The sequence below is a fragment of the Lissotriton vulgaris genome, chromosome 8 (genome assembly GCF_964263255.1).
Source record: "Lissotriton vulgaris chromosome 8, aLisVul1.2, whole genome shotgun sequence".
In the NCBI taxonomy this organism is placed as follows: Eukaryota; Metazoa; Chordata; class Amphibia; order Caudata; family Salamandridae; genus Lissotriton; species Lissotriton vulgaris.
The window spans coordinates 1,537,814,769-1,537,829,916 of record NC_141696.1 but is presented as its reverse complement, the minus strand read 5'-3'; the positions used below and the strand labels follow the sequence as shown (position 1 = coordinate 1,537,829,916).

Genomic DNA, 15,148 nt, shown 5'->3' with positions numbered 1-15,148 from the left:
GGAGGGACCTAGCAGGTAATCCAGCCCATAAGATCAGTATAAAGATAGGAGCTGTGTCTACAGACTTTAGATTATCCTGGAACGAAACTCTAATACGAAACTCTTGGACCCTCGATGTTCTATTCTGACTAGAAGACTGAAGACATCTCCCTTGTGGTCAAGGATTGACCACCCTGTGCAAACAGGCACCACCAGTAACTTGCCGGTTTGCTTTGTCGACGCTCCTGCTGCAAACCGAAGACTCAGCGACTCAGGAACTGGACTTCCAGACTTCTCCGACTCCGATCCACATCCACAGCAAAGCTGAGACCTGTGGCGGACATGAGACGTGGGACCGGACACCCTGAACTTCCTGCATTTTGCTAACTGCTCGACTCCCGAGGTACCCTCGCAGTTGTGCATTGGGGTATGAGAAGCCCCAGACCCGAGATCCATTTGCACCAAAGCTCAGTCCCCCACACTCCACGAGTGCTGCGTGGGGCCTGCTCCTGTATTTCAGCTCGATGCATCTTCCCGGTTGCTAGCCTGCTGGCTAGTTAGCCCTCTGAAGACTTCTTTTTGAATTTACACCGCTGGCCTGGTTGCTCCAGGCTTGCTACAGCTTCCCTCCAAAGGGGAAGCTCCCCAGACCTTGCTGGTCTGACTTGAAGCCAATCTTCACTTCCTGCGTGGATTGCATTTACCAAGGCTTGTTGGGTCCAGTCCGGATACCGACACCACAGTCAACTCGATCCTTTGTTGGACAGCTCGAATCCAGCTTCTGGTTGTCGTCGACACCTCCTGGTCCTCGTGGCTGCAGAAACAAGCTTCACCTCTTCCCTGAAATCTCCTCGACATCACCTGGTTCCTTCCTGGTCACTGGCTAGTGACCCAGACTCTGTCCCCTCTGCTTTCAGGTTCTTCAGTTGCTCGATCCACCCTTGGATCCACCCGGACACTTTTCCTCTGGTCGCCTGCAGCACGTCTTCGCAGTTCTCTAATAGATAACATCGACGAAACCCGACACCAAAAGACACCTATGCACCCGGCTTCCCTAGGTGAGGTAACTCGAGTACTCCGGTGCTCCCGTGGGTATGGACTAGCCAAGTGTCCTAGTCTAAAGTGGTTTCGTCTTAGTCCATCCAGAAGTGCTTTAAATCTATAACTTTGTAACTTCTTCGTTCTCCATTATAAGTCAATGGTAACTCGCGACTGTGTTTAGACACTGCACGCGTCTCCCGTGGGTCTCCTACTTCCTAACCTTTGGTTGTCTAGTGTAGCCCCAGCGATTCCCTAGGCCCTAAGCCTATTCACTATTTTTGAAGTGGTTCTTATACCACTTACTTAGCATATGGTTTGTGAGGCCCCTAGGGCAAAATTGTATTTGTACAACTTATCGTATGCTATTTAAGTAACTTGTGATGTACTTCGATCTCTGACCTCAAAGAGTTCAGAGGGGTTGTGTTAGAAATAAATACATATATATTTGATATATACCTTGTGTGGTGTCCTTTCATTTGGTATTCAAGGGATTATAATTGGTAAAACAAACAGCTTCACATGCTCTTTGGAGTTTAGCCTAAGACTGCTGGTCCATGCTACCACTAGTATAGATTGTCTATAAGGCTGACTTTACAATCACCATCAATAAATGTCATTTAGACTAGTGCAAGGTACCCACTAGAATAGTGGACATCATATGCCAGGCTAATTTTTCACAGTTGGGGAAGCGAAACCAAGACAGCCACAACACACTGAGCAGGAGAGGGCAGGGATACTAAGAGGCAGAAGGGACACACAGCATAAAAAGAGTCACAGGCTGCGCCGCCTTCGCTTCGACGTGCACACACTGCATGGGGGCTGTAATAGCAGAGCCAAGGGCGGGGCGCTGTACTTGGCAGAAGTGAGACAGCAAAGAAGGAGCAGTGTAGCATGCACAAAAAGTCAGAGAGGACGGGGCACATCTTTAGAAGTTGTGAAAAGTGCCCTTGTGATAAATGGCAGCGCTTGTGAAAATCGCTTATAAAAAAATGCCAAAGTAGTCTCTAACTGGGCATGTTGAGACAAGGTTATTTCTACGGACAATTGTATGCTTACCCTAAACAGTGTCGGAGAGAAATCGTGTTGCAGGAGGGGGTGAGGGGAGGGTTGGGTAGTTGGGGGGTGGGGTGGAGGGTAGGTTTGTCAATTAAAATGTATCGCACTATATGAAACATGATTGTTCTCACAGCCCCTCCGGGGTTCGGAGTACTGTGTATGTCTATCTCAGCGATCTTAATAAAAACGGTTTTGAAAAAAAAAAAGTAGTCTCTAACTCTGCCAAAGTACTACGACGCCGTTGTCCACTTAAACGCGGTGCCGTCTAGCAGAGCACGCTGCTTCTTGGATGCTCGCTTACAACAAAGAATATCCCAACAGGTATTAATATATAGACAATTAAACATATGTGCCGGAGGCATTACTTGGAAGGAAAAAAAGGAGACTCAATTTGATTTTAGAACGTGCTCATCGAATCATGTATTTTAAGCACAGATATGCAATACAGTTATAGCAGCACTGTATAAAAGTGAATTAATAAACGCCTTTCCCACCGGCCCAGCTCTCTCACTGTCTACCTCGACACTGCGTTTCACCCCCAGATGGGCTTCGCTCACGCCCGCCTAATTTTGCCTGACACTTCTCTCCACCCGGGCCAACCCTCTCACTCGCTGAGAGCGACACCCATTATAACCCCTGCGAGTGTCTCCACCAAGGCAGCGTGTCCCTCGCCTCCCATTTGCTCACTCCCGACTCATCATCACGCCACGTTCTGACAGTGGCCTGTTGATTCCCCCCCCCCAACCGGCCCAGCCCCGCAGCTTGCGGTTAATTATTTTTTCTTTTTAAGTGAACCTGGCCCTACACACCTCACTCCGTGCTCCCTACCCTTGTGATTGTTTCCACCTCAACAGAGCGCGCCCCCGCTCATTGCCATGTGAACCTGGCCCCACGCGCCTGACCCGGTGATCCGATGCCCCTTACCATTCTTCACCTCAGCAGCGCACGCCGCTCAACCCCACCCACAACCCCCCCACCTCACTCCACACCCCACTCCAACTCTGTCTTTGCCCACCCCAGATCCCCCCAGCAACACCAGCATTGCGTGTTCTGACCTTTTCCCTCCCTTCCTTACCTCTCCTATTCCCTCCCGCAGCACCGTTATTACATCACAACCCGGTCCTGAAGACGATCCCGAGTCACGAGGATCGAAACGTCGTCGACTGGACACCGCAATTAATGGGGCAGCTCCCACAGTGGCTTACCTGAATTGTTACCTCTAAATTAAATTCGACTAGATTGTAATATACTTTGGAGCCATTTTGTACATCTTTTACACTGTATATATTATTACACTATCACTCCTTGCGCTGTTCACGCTGTCCACAATTGTCACTTGCGTCGTTACTTATGTCACTTGCACATACCGAGCCCCAAGTGCAATTCGGGTTGTTTTTTAATTCACTATTATACAGTGCTGCTATAACTGTATTGCCTATCTGTGCTTAAAATACATGATGCGATGAGCACGTTCTAAAATCAAATTGAGTCTCCTTTTTTCCTTCCAAGTAATGCCTCCGGCATACATGTTTAATTGTCTATATATTAATACCTGTTGGGATATTGTCTGTTCATTTTATCCTTCAACCCAGATCCCAACCTAGTTTATGGGTCATACTCCTGTAGTATCTTACCGCTTACAACAAAGGGCGTAAAAGTTTTATCAAACAGTCAGGCAGTGTAATGGCCAGGCAACAACCTGCTGACAGAGGCTGGCGACAATTGGGTGCACCATCTCATGGTCTGACGCAGTTCTCCACTTGTTCACACAGCCTTGTGGCAAAGATATGCACACACACCTCTCTGCTTGTAGAGAAGGAAACTAACAGAAGAAGTCATTCAAGAGCGGTGTCTGCAGTGTCAGGGACTGGGGGTGAGCATCACGGCTCGGAACCCTGAGGGAGGCGGTATAATAGCAGGCGGGGGTAGGGGCTTCACGGAGAACAGACGGTGGAAAGAATTCAGGATGGGGTGGGAGCAACAGTATCAGTAAAAGAGGGGAAGAGAAGGGGCAGAGTAAGCCTGATGTGACGAGGGGAGGGCACACGAGCTAGGTGGGGGAAGGGGAAGAGAGGTGAGCAGAAGGAGGTGGGACCGGAGGAGAGACATTGTTGGGTGAAGGAGAGATGGGACTGGTTGAGACGGAAGAGAAGAGACACAGAACGTAGGGGAAAAAGTGGAGTGGATAGGAAGAGGAGCGCGTGAACAGGGAAATGACACGAGTGGTGACAGAGAGGACACAGTGATGAAAGGAGGTGGGGTGAAGAGCAAATTAAGAGGGAGGAGGGAGCAGGTAAAATGAGGGTGCGAAACGGGAGCCAGAGGTGAAGCTGGAGAAAACAAGCTCTCGGCATTGCGTGGCGCGGGTGGCGGGAGAGCGGATTCCTTTGAACTCTGATTGGGGGGGGGGAGCGGGTTCCTTTGAAGTCTGATGCTGAGGCTCAGACATATCGTGTGCGATGTAAATGTATGTAAATGTATTGCAACTTATATAGCGTACGTATCACCCGAAGGCATCAAGGCGCTTGCCTTGGGAACCTGTCCTGGCTTTTCCCTGTGAGATAACCCCTACTGGGTATCCCCAAGGTGAAAGCCAGGCATCCCGCAGCGGGTGGGCCGCCGTAGTGGAGATTAAGCAAGCTATTGCCCAGAGTTGCAGCGTAGGACCCCATGATTAGAGTAGGCACCGAGGTGAGAATTATCGAGTCCGTGGACATTTTTGGTTTCAGGAACCTGCCGCGTCAGGAATTGAACCCTGGTCCCGGGCCAGACCTCTGCACCAGGGTCTGCCGCTCTAATCAGTGAGCCACACTCCCCCACTTGCGATGTGCATGCGCCTGGCTCACATGAACTGTACCTAATCCGCAGTTTGGGTAGACTTTTGAAAGCCTTATTATAATCTCAACAAACAAGCATTGCTAAAGCAATGCTGTAGTCGAGACTAAAAATGGAAAAGGTAGATAAAATAACCCACTGGGAACACTATGCATCACTAAATCTCATTCAACTTGCATTAGACACCTGTGTCAAAGATAGTGACGCCTCTGAGCCAGTGAGTTGCATAAGGATACTTATAAAACTGGCCGTAGCAGGCGAAGGAACAGAGATCAGGTGGAATGAACCGAGGATGCTAAGAGCCATAAGTATCGAAAAGCAAGCAAACCGAGCTTAAGAATTGGAGCACTAAAATAGATAATGCCCTGGATGCAAAACAGTAAAAAGGCAAAATGCTCCCTACGCGAGTTGGAAGGACTCAAGATGTAAGAATTACCATGTGTAAAAGACTACTGAAGAGTAAACAACAGACGGAATAAAGCAGCGAAAGGCTTCCACCTGCAGTATCAAAGTGCTTCAAGGTTCACGGGTAGAGTAAACACCGGAAAAGAACCCTTTATGGCAAAGACAAAATACAAAAATATATTTTAAAAAATCAGGCCCCCTAGAGGTGGAAAGAATAATGCTGGGTCGAGATATGGATGGATAAAATGACGCAAAGTGACAGTGTTCCCTGTATACTTACGCAATAAAGATCAATGAGTGGGGACGAATAAAGCTAACTGTTTATGTGGTTCGTCTGGATTAAGGACGCCCCGGGTGGATCATGGCCAGAACTGGGGAGGAAAAATGCAAGGATAAGAGATCTACTAGCATATACCTACAAGGTTGGATGGAATCCTCGTAAGATGTAGCCCAAAAGGGCACACATACCTTAAGCAGTCACCAGGAACCTGGAGACTGGAATAACAGCTTTAGACATACAATGTAGGAGGTGCAATTTGGGATTGAGAGTTGTCCTCTACTAAATACTTATGAGCAGTTTAAATTGTTATAGAGGCAAAGGGATAATTATGGTTTAGTCACAAGTTATGGAAAGTTTTTTTTTTACAACACATTTTTATTGATTTTTGCTTGAATTTAACAACATCCACAAGACCTCTGGGTCCAGGCCACTGGGCCACAATAGATCACTCATAAAAGGTGCAAAAGAAGTACAGAGTTACACGTCGCAATAAACAAGATATATTGCTGTAGCATTAGTAGGCAAACATTGTAAATCAGAAAACATTCCCCATCTAAACCAATGTACCCCATGTCCCCAGTGCGCGCAATGTAAAAAGTAACTCAAAACGTAATCTAAAAAGTAACCGAGTCAAAGTCTTTTAAGATGTAGGAGTCCACCTTATTAAAGGATAAAAAAATGTAACTATCTGGGGATTTTATTCAATCAGTCTCTAAGATTGTCCCCGCTTATATCACTGTGAAGGCCAGATTTTTAGGAGTATTTTTGAAGCCATTTTTAGATTTACTAGCAATATCCAAAACAAACCAATTGAAGCTATGCTGAATATTTACAAGAGCAAGTGTATGTCCGCGTGCGTTTATGGGGCCGGCCTATGGGGGCTAAACAATGTGGAAACTTTACAACGCGCAGAGAACCAATTTATTCATATACTTTTATCAGTCCCAGGAAGCACTTCATCTTTGAATTGCCATGAAGAGCTTGGCATGTCATTCCTGAAAGTTGTGATTGGGCTAGCAACTCTATTACTATTGACGAAAAGTGGGTCATCACAAGAGGCCAAATTAACAAGCTCTTCTATTTCCGACTACCCGCTACTAGATGGGGTAGAACAAATACCATCGCACAAGTATGTGAAGGTTTCTTTTGAGTGGTTGGGTTTGTGAGATTTTTATAATTCCATGCTTTTAATTGGCCCAAACTTTAGGCCACATGTTAAAAAAGCCTATCTGGACCACTGCATAAATAACCGTCTAGATATGGCACAGAAGATGCGCAGCATTGTAAATAATACTCGTTTCAACAACAGCTGGCTTAGAGCCCTATTTGGGATGGCTCATATCCCCTAGCCATCGGTATTGGCTTACCCTTTTCAGACTAAGAACTTTACACTTCAAATTTTCCTCCCCGCAACGGGTGCTTGGACTCAAGATCTACCCTTCTGCAGGTGTGACAATAGCTCAATTCAAAGCATCAGCCACTTATTCTTCTTTTGCCATTTGTACCAGGAGCCAAGATGCTGTTTTCTGGTGCCATTTCCATGCAAGGCCGATGTGAGACAGTACAAGGGCTATTGTTTATGCAGGTACTAAGTTCACTTGAAGTCTGCTTTTCATATTAAGAGGGGTTATGAGCCCAGCTGTTTGCCTGCCTTTATGTCTGGATTTGTAACCAGCAATTATGAATTTAACAATCTTGATTTTATTGGGATTAGCAATGTGCGCTCTATTTACTCTTATTTTTCGAAATTGTGGTTTGGGTTTGGGTGCTTTTATGGTCTCTGGCCGATTAAAGTTTATCTTGACTTGATATCTCCACTGTTCCTGCTCTCCTCACATTCCCTACTTGGAAATGGCCCTGCTGGCTTTTTTAACTTGTGCCTCTTACGAGGTTGTGTCGTAACTGGGTAATGGAAGGAGGGTGACGGAAGCAGCATTTGATTAAAAGGATTAAAAGATGTGCAGGCTACTGTAGAAACGGCCTAATAGGTTAAGGTTGTGGGTGTGCTGTGTGACGTCACACTACCCAAACCAATATGGACATTAAACTAACTTCTTGTAAGCAGGCATCTTTCAGTCTTGCCAACACTCAGCATGCAAATGCTTCCCAATTTCATACCTGCTTGTTAACTAACTACATGATCTTCTCATGCCTGTGGTATGCTGTATTTTATTCTATCCTGGTGTAGAATGTTGAATCTTGTGGAATGTGTGATGCCATAAGCATAAGTGATCCCTGTCAGATGGAGTTTCTGTTTAAAGCTAGGGGTGAGGGGATCGGGGGTGTTAAGCTTGTTATATCCGAGCTCCTGGTGTGGTCACCTTACTTATAATTTGTTCCTTAATAAAGTGCCTGTTTCTACCTGCCTCCTGGGTTTTCCTACTAGCCTGCTGCCTTGAAATGCAACATTGCCACTCCTATAAATACTGCACAAGTGCAAAATTGCTGCACAAAAAAAACACAATGTCATTTTAAACCAGTATTGGGGCAATGGCCCAGCTGTTCAAGAAAACGACCACTCTGGTACCGCTGTTTTGATGATAACTCAACAGTGTATTTGAGTCGTTTGCAGATGTTTTGTTGGTTTTTCTTGACGACCTCAACACAGATAGTTGGAGTTGTAATTTCCTAAACTGTTAATTGCAAGGCCCTACCATAGTTGGTCTTGCAACCTGATTTTAGGACAGCGGGTGCGACCACAATTTAAATGGATATAAATTATCAACTTTCATGAGCCTTTTTACCTCTGAGGGGCTCGAAATTGCAATTCTAAATTAAGGGATGGACTCCAGAGGTCCGAAATAACAAGGATACCTGAGGTCTCGTTCACATTCTAAGCAGTGCTTGAAATAGAAATGTATTCACTATTTAGAGTACAGTTTTGCTCCGAACAATGGCCTCGGAAACGTCCTCCGGCAACAGCTGCCAGAATCATTATGTCGAGCTGGGAAAAAGTCAAAATAGTGTTACACAAAGCACCGAAGGGGTTAAACGCTCACCACCAATTGCTGTAATTTTCAGGCCACGAGTTTTAATCCTGGAAAGTCAAATCAGCCCTTGATCTTCCCAGAGTGGCGCACCGAGTACCGTTAACGTTTATAACAAACCCCGCTTCTGTTTACAGCGCAGAGAAACGAGGAAAATAGTGATATGGAGGAAGACAAAAATATCACAATTAAATAATCCTACAATAAAGGTATATATTTTTAAGAGATTATATGTGACATCACAGTCTTCACATGGCATTACTCACTTGTGTTTACACGGCTGTCCCTGCTCTTCTTTGGAGTCACCGGTTAAAGTGAAGATCAGGAGCTTTACCTGGGGCGTCGCCCCGCCCTCCCTGTAAACAGCGCAAACACTTCGAATCCGGCTCCTACTTCCGTAACAAGGGAAAGGAGCCGCCGGAAGTCAGGCCAGACAAGCACACTAATCCACTGCAAGTACGCATGCGTAGAAGAGTGTGCGCGAAACAGGGTACACAGCAGACGGCTGCGCATGCTCAGAGGAGAGGAATCTCTTTGGCGCATGCGCATATCAGCTTACTAATGCATCCTGCATGCTTCAGGGAAAGCGCATGCGCACACCAATGACACTGCTTAAGCTGCGAATGCCCATGTTGTAAATACGCTTCCCACAGTCTTCTTTGATATATGATAAAGTAGTATTTATTCTTCAAACTGAATCTATTAAGGCCCAGAAGCGAGCAACACAGACACATAAAGGTAGTGTCTGTAATGAATGGCAGATTTTCTAGCATTTTGCATCACAATTTTTAGATTCTTTTAAGGACCCGAAAAGAGGATTAAGCTTCTCAATCTTTACTACTCAAATACAGAAGCGAATGGAAAAAAAACAATTAAACATTCAAAACACTACATTTCCCATGAGGCTTTGAACCACACCTCCATAAACCACGAATCAACAATGTGACCCTGCAAGATATGCATCTCTGACAGTGAGGCAAAGTGAAAGCATAGATCCCATCACAGCTAGGAAACAAACTAGTGGCACTACCCGAGCCACTTCCCTCCAAGGTGCTACAATAAACTTTTTCACAAGAAAGTGAATACAGCCAGAGGGCTGGAAAACACCCTTTGATTGATCCAAAATTGCAATCTTATGTTTCGGAACCCCACACGGGCACATCGCCCAAAATAAACAGACCACAAACATTATCACTGTAGCAGAAAAGGCCACTTTATTTAGATCAGGTAACTCTCTAAAACTAGACATACTCTTTATTTCATTATGTATACACAATTTGGTAACATGGTCCAAAACCTTTCACTTCTTATTTAAAATGTTAAACTTTCTGACCAAAATCATCAATATATATATATATTGTACCTTTTTCCAAAAAACCTTGCTTTATTACCTTTTCTTCGGCTTGTATCCAAAAGGATGGGTAAGCCCGCTCCAGACTTACCCACCCCAAAATCGCCCTTCAAACCTGTCTCTCAGAGTAACCTGTCTAATAGTGGCATGAAAAACGTTTTTTTTTTGTGGGTGGGAGGGTGGGATTTCGTCGCACTCTAAAACCTCCCGCCTCCCTGCCGAACTCCACAGAACATCTCTCGTGCCTCAATGTAAGTGCCAAAAAACAACCTTAAATTAGGGTCAAAGAGGGGAATGTTTAGAGACCTCTGTGTCCCAGACCCCTACTCCAACTGAATAACAAGAAAGGGGACACTAAGGTCTAGTGAGTGGTGTCATGCAGTGGGAGCTAGAAAGGAACAGGTCATACAGTATCACCTTTATAAGTTATAACACAGGCTTAAAATTCTCATCAGGCCACCCTTAATGGTGGAGTGTCGTCACATGAGATTAGTAAGAGGATCCAACCATCGCCCTGACCATCTATTGATGGTATGGAGGTGGATGCCAATGGTGTACTCAAGCCAGAGGTTATTTAAAGGTGATTCTGATGAGGTGCAGTGCAAAAAAGAAGTGATAATAAAAATTGAGCAATGGAACAAAAATATGTTTAATGAGGATGTTCCAGTGTCAATGGTAAAAACAAGCACGCGGGGTAGTTGTTAATATATAGCTATCCCGTTGCGTGGTGCAGGAAGGACCGGGCACAAAAGCCCTTGGCAGTGCGTTCACTCCCTGGAGAGTTCCTGTCAAAGCACCAAAAGGTCTCCATCTTTATAATCTTTACTAACATGGAGAAAGATTTCTAGAATCTCCCTCTCCCTTCCTCTGCACTGTCGGTGCTGGCTACACTCTCTGCGCCGCGGTCATTCAAATGAGGTGACCAGGCTCCGATGAGAGCTGAGCCAGAAAGCTTCACTTTCTCATCCTTGGACATTGTACGCATCCCACACTGTCTGTTCTAGCAGCTTATCTCTCTCACTTGGTGAAGTGAGAAACATAAACAATTCTGTGTGCGCAAGTAACCTGGGCCTGCCTGCATTCACAGCTGAAAGGCAGGGTCAGACAGACACAAGGTGAAACCGTACTCACAAAATATAGTTAGAGTAAAATGGAGTCAATACACGATCTCACAATGTATAATTGCTTTTAGCATTACAACTCATTACTGTTCTTTATGCAACTCCACTCTGCAAGACTCTACGCCACTCTATGCTCGACCACTCTATGCCAGTGTACTACAGTGTACTACCCTCCAGAACACACCACTTCACTACTCTCTATAACACGCTATATAACACAGCACTTCACTCTATGACACTCTTCTCTATTGCACAACACTGCACCACAGTCCACTCTATGACATTCTACTGTACGAGACTCCCCGCCACTCTGCCCGATGACACTCCATGATACTGAACTGTGCAGCACTTTATTCAACTGTACGAGAATCTATGCCACTACATTGAACAACCCACCACTCCACTCGATGCCACTGTTCAACACTCAATCACACACCACTATATGAAACGCCACTCCACTGTACAACATGCACTCCACTCTGCGATACTCCACTATACGACAAATCACACCACTCCACTGTATAACACTTTACTGCACTGCATGCTATGCAACTCCGCACCACTTCATTCCACCCTACAGCACTTCACTCTATGACACTAGACTGTACAATACTGTCCTCCACTATACTCTACTACATTCCACTGAACAACACTCAACTGAATGACACTCTACACTACGATTTGAACACATTTTTATTAAACAATAAAAACCATTTAAATTCAATGAAAAAACAAAGGTTAATGATGTTATGAAAACATTTGTATTCTTTCTAGACAATCCCACCTTAAACTATACAAACATTAGAAATTCTAAAGCTATAGTTATAACTTAAATTTATAATGTATGCACAACCTTCTATTTAATGTAACATACCTCTGTACAGTCTTGTCGCCATACAATTTTTAAAAAAAACATTTTATTTACGTTTTCAAAACAATAATTAATACCGCACTTTAGGAAAAGAAGAGACAGTAGTACATCATAATTTATCTCAGGTGGTTCAGTGGAACAACGCAAACATCAATAAAATCATTTGATTTCTCTCAAGTCTCCAGTAAAGGGAACTGTTCACTCCCTATGTAGTCCCCCATCAGCATTTATCTTCCACCATATACGATCAATGTCCTTCCTGCAACCAATCACTCGCTATCTGAGTCACCATCACTTCCAATACCCTCAACCTCAGTAGGGGGGTAGTTTTTATTGTTTAGTTAGTCAAAACCATACCAAAAAATAGACAAAATACAACACATTTCTTAATTAAAAGAACACATGAATTACATCACTTTGGGCCATTAAATCCTTATATGGAGATAGTCTGAACATTTTACATTCTTTAAGCACTCATAGTATTTGAAACTAGCAAAAAACTAAAAACACAGACTTCATCAAATATCATACAAAATACACATTTCATCTTAGATTAGTGTGCAATTTGCATGGTTGAGAAAGTTGATTCAGTCTACAAATATTGAAAGTATGCACTAGCCTGATTTGCCGGGAGTATGAAGTGCATTGAGCAAACTGAACACGTATTTACTTCTTACAAAGCAGCCTAATGCGACCCTTATTTCGAGAGTATGTTAGGTGTGCAAAATGAGCAGGGTAAACTTACACTCCATTATTGGTTTTAGATTTTCCTGGATTGCTTGCAATTGCTTGGCATGTGAAATGCATGTTGCCCTCAAAAACTTTATAGTTTGATTAGACAGAACAAATGCACATGTTTTACCCATCATATAAATTTGCTGAGTTTTCTGAGTGCGTTTTTAGTGTAAACGATGCCCAATATGCGACAACTAATATGACCGTGTCAAAATAATAAAAAACAATGCAATTTTAAAATGCTTTACGTTCAATCAGATCTTTAGCTCTGTAGTATATATTTTGAAACATCAAGAGCATGATACTTAAACGTATTTAGACAATCCCCTCTATCCCTGCTGCATTTCTAACTGTTTATTTACTTTGTTGTCCTTCAAGAAAGCTGCAGCGACTGGCTTTTCAGCAGAGCCATCAAGGCTGGTAGGCAGGATCATATCTGGAGTGACCGAAGAGCCAGAAATAGGAATTGTCGTGTCAATTAACTAAGGGTGGGACAAATGCACAGAAAATGTTGGACTGTCTCTTCCACATTCCCGCACAGTTGACAGAGATTGTTCAGCCAGGTTTGTTTCCACGACGGGACCTGATTTTTATGGAAAAAGCTCCCATTCGAATAAGGAGGAGAGAGTGCTGTGTTGTTGGAGAGATATGATTTACAAGGTACAACTGCGGCATCCAGTTTCCATACGAAGATAAGACCATCTATCCATGCTTTTTTCTTGCTATCTCTGCTTTATCAAGTAACAAAGCTTGCTGTTTGCCTGTGTGATGTTTATTGTCTGTGCCGTATGCTGGCCCTACCAAGATCTACGTCAACCTTTCTCTTGCATAAAGAATTGGATGTTCCAAACGTTACTGACTTAATCCAAGTAAAAGCGTTGTGCTCATGGCACAACATTTGGTGCAAGGAGGGCCTAACATTTACCCGGGAAATTATCAAGGACTGTTTAGCTCTGGAACACACTAATAAAATCCCTTGGTTAGCATACATGGGCAACCTATTGAAGCATATTGATAAAGACTTATCAGCAAAACATCCTACAGCTATTCAACAACTTAGCAAAAATTAGCTGAAAAAACAGTTTATGGAAAATCTAAGACAAGGAAGAGCTGAGAGAGAGGAAGGGAAAATAAGCATACAAAGATATACGGCTAGTATTGAGTCGACTGGTCTGCCAAACTATCTGGTTAAAGTTAAAATAACCAAGATAGATTTTATCTGACAAGACTGCGGCTGGGTACTGTCCATGAACTGGTGGCTTTCCCAAAACTTGAAAAATGGCAAAACATAGTGTCATATAGATACTTCTTTATTATATACTGTGTTAAGTTAGCATGAGCTTATTAAATGTTTAAACACCATTTTTCCTTTAGTTTGCACACAACACATATTTGTTATTATAGCTTTCAACCTAGAAGAGCAATGTGATGTACTTGAGAATAATAAGTTATTACTCTAATATCAGTTTTGCTTGGTACACTGTCTGCACAGTGAGTGCTGAAACCTCTAAGAATAACTAGAACACAGTGTTGTTGTGAGGTATGTATGTATGTATGTATGTTCTTATATAGCGCTCGACTTACCCTAGGGCATCTCGGCGCTTGCATTGGGAACCCGTCCTGGCCTTTCCCTGTGAGATAACCCGTACTGGGCATCCCCAAGGTGAAAGCTAGGCATCCCGCCGCAGGGGGGGGTCATTGTGGAGATTAAGCAATGCATATTGCCCAGAGCTGCATAGTGTGAACTCGTGCTTAGAGTGGGCACCGAAGCAAGAATTATCGAGTCCGTGGACAATTGGGCTCAGGGCCCTGCCGCATCGGGAATCGAACCCTGGTCCCGGGTCTGACCTTTGCTTCAGGGTATGCCTCCTCAAACCAGTGAGCCACACTTCTCCTGGTCTGATCTTCGCACCACTTTAGACATAACATAAATACAGTTGCTGCCAACATCGGGCTCTAAGCGGTTTTAAGATAGAGTTACTGGGAATGCAACACACACTTGATGATGCCTCGCATGCAGAGAGCTGGTGGAAGTTGATGTGATCCTCTGCCACTGAGATTTAAAGGTATGGGCCCGCCCTGCTAAAACCCAAAAGAGACCTTCATAGATATAATATACTATGCTAAATAGGGAGGGTGAGAAATAGGTGTTGTTAACTCCTATTCATTTCAGCATTTTGATATGCTATCACCGTTTGCTTACTATGGACTAGTAACTATGCTGATAACTTTGATTCTTATAATATGTTTGCTTGTATTATATAAGATACTGCGTTTGAGAACCCTGCATTAGTAAATAAATATTTCAAATATGCACGTGTCCACTTTTACTCCACGTTCTGGTTTGAAATGATTATAGAGCGAAAGAGTGTTCATGTGTTCCACGATACCTGAGGTAACCTAAGTTCATGTTCTGGTTTGTCTAAGCATTGGGAGTTTGTTATGACCAATGAGACACTGTAGCTAGCTCGGTAAGGGGATTTTGGG

General features: G+C 44.0%; 1 protein-coding gene across 2 annotated transcripts in view; it reads right to left on the bottom strand.

Moving 5' to 3' along the window:
• The window catches only part of LOC147700314 (uncharacterized), a 97,725-nt gene extending 88,740 nt beyond the window's left edge, over positions 1-8,985 (bottom strand). For both annotated transcript variants that reach the window (XR_015299399.1, XM_086935688.1), the window contains exon 1: positions 8,850-8,985. The gene's annotated coding sequence lies outside the window, so the exon portion shown is untranslated. The remainder of the gene's footprint in view (positions 1-8,849) is intronic.
• Positions 8,986-15,148: the final 6,163 nt, after the last annotated feature.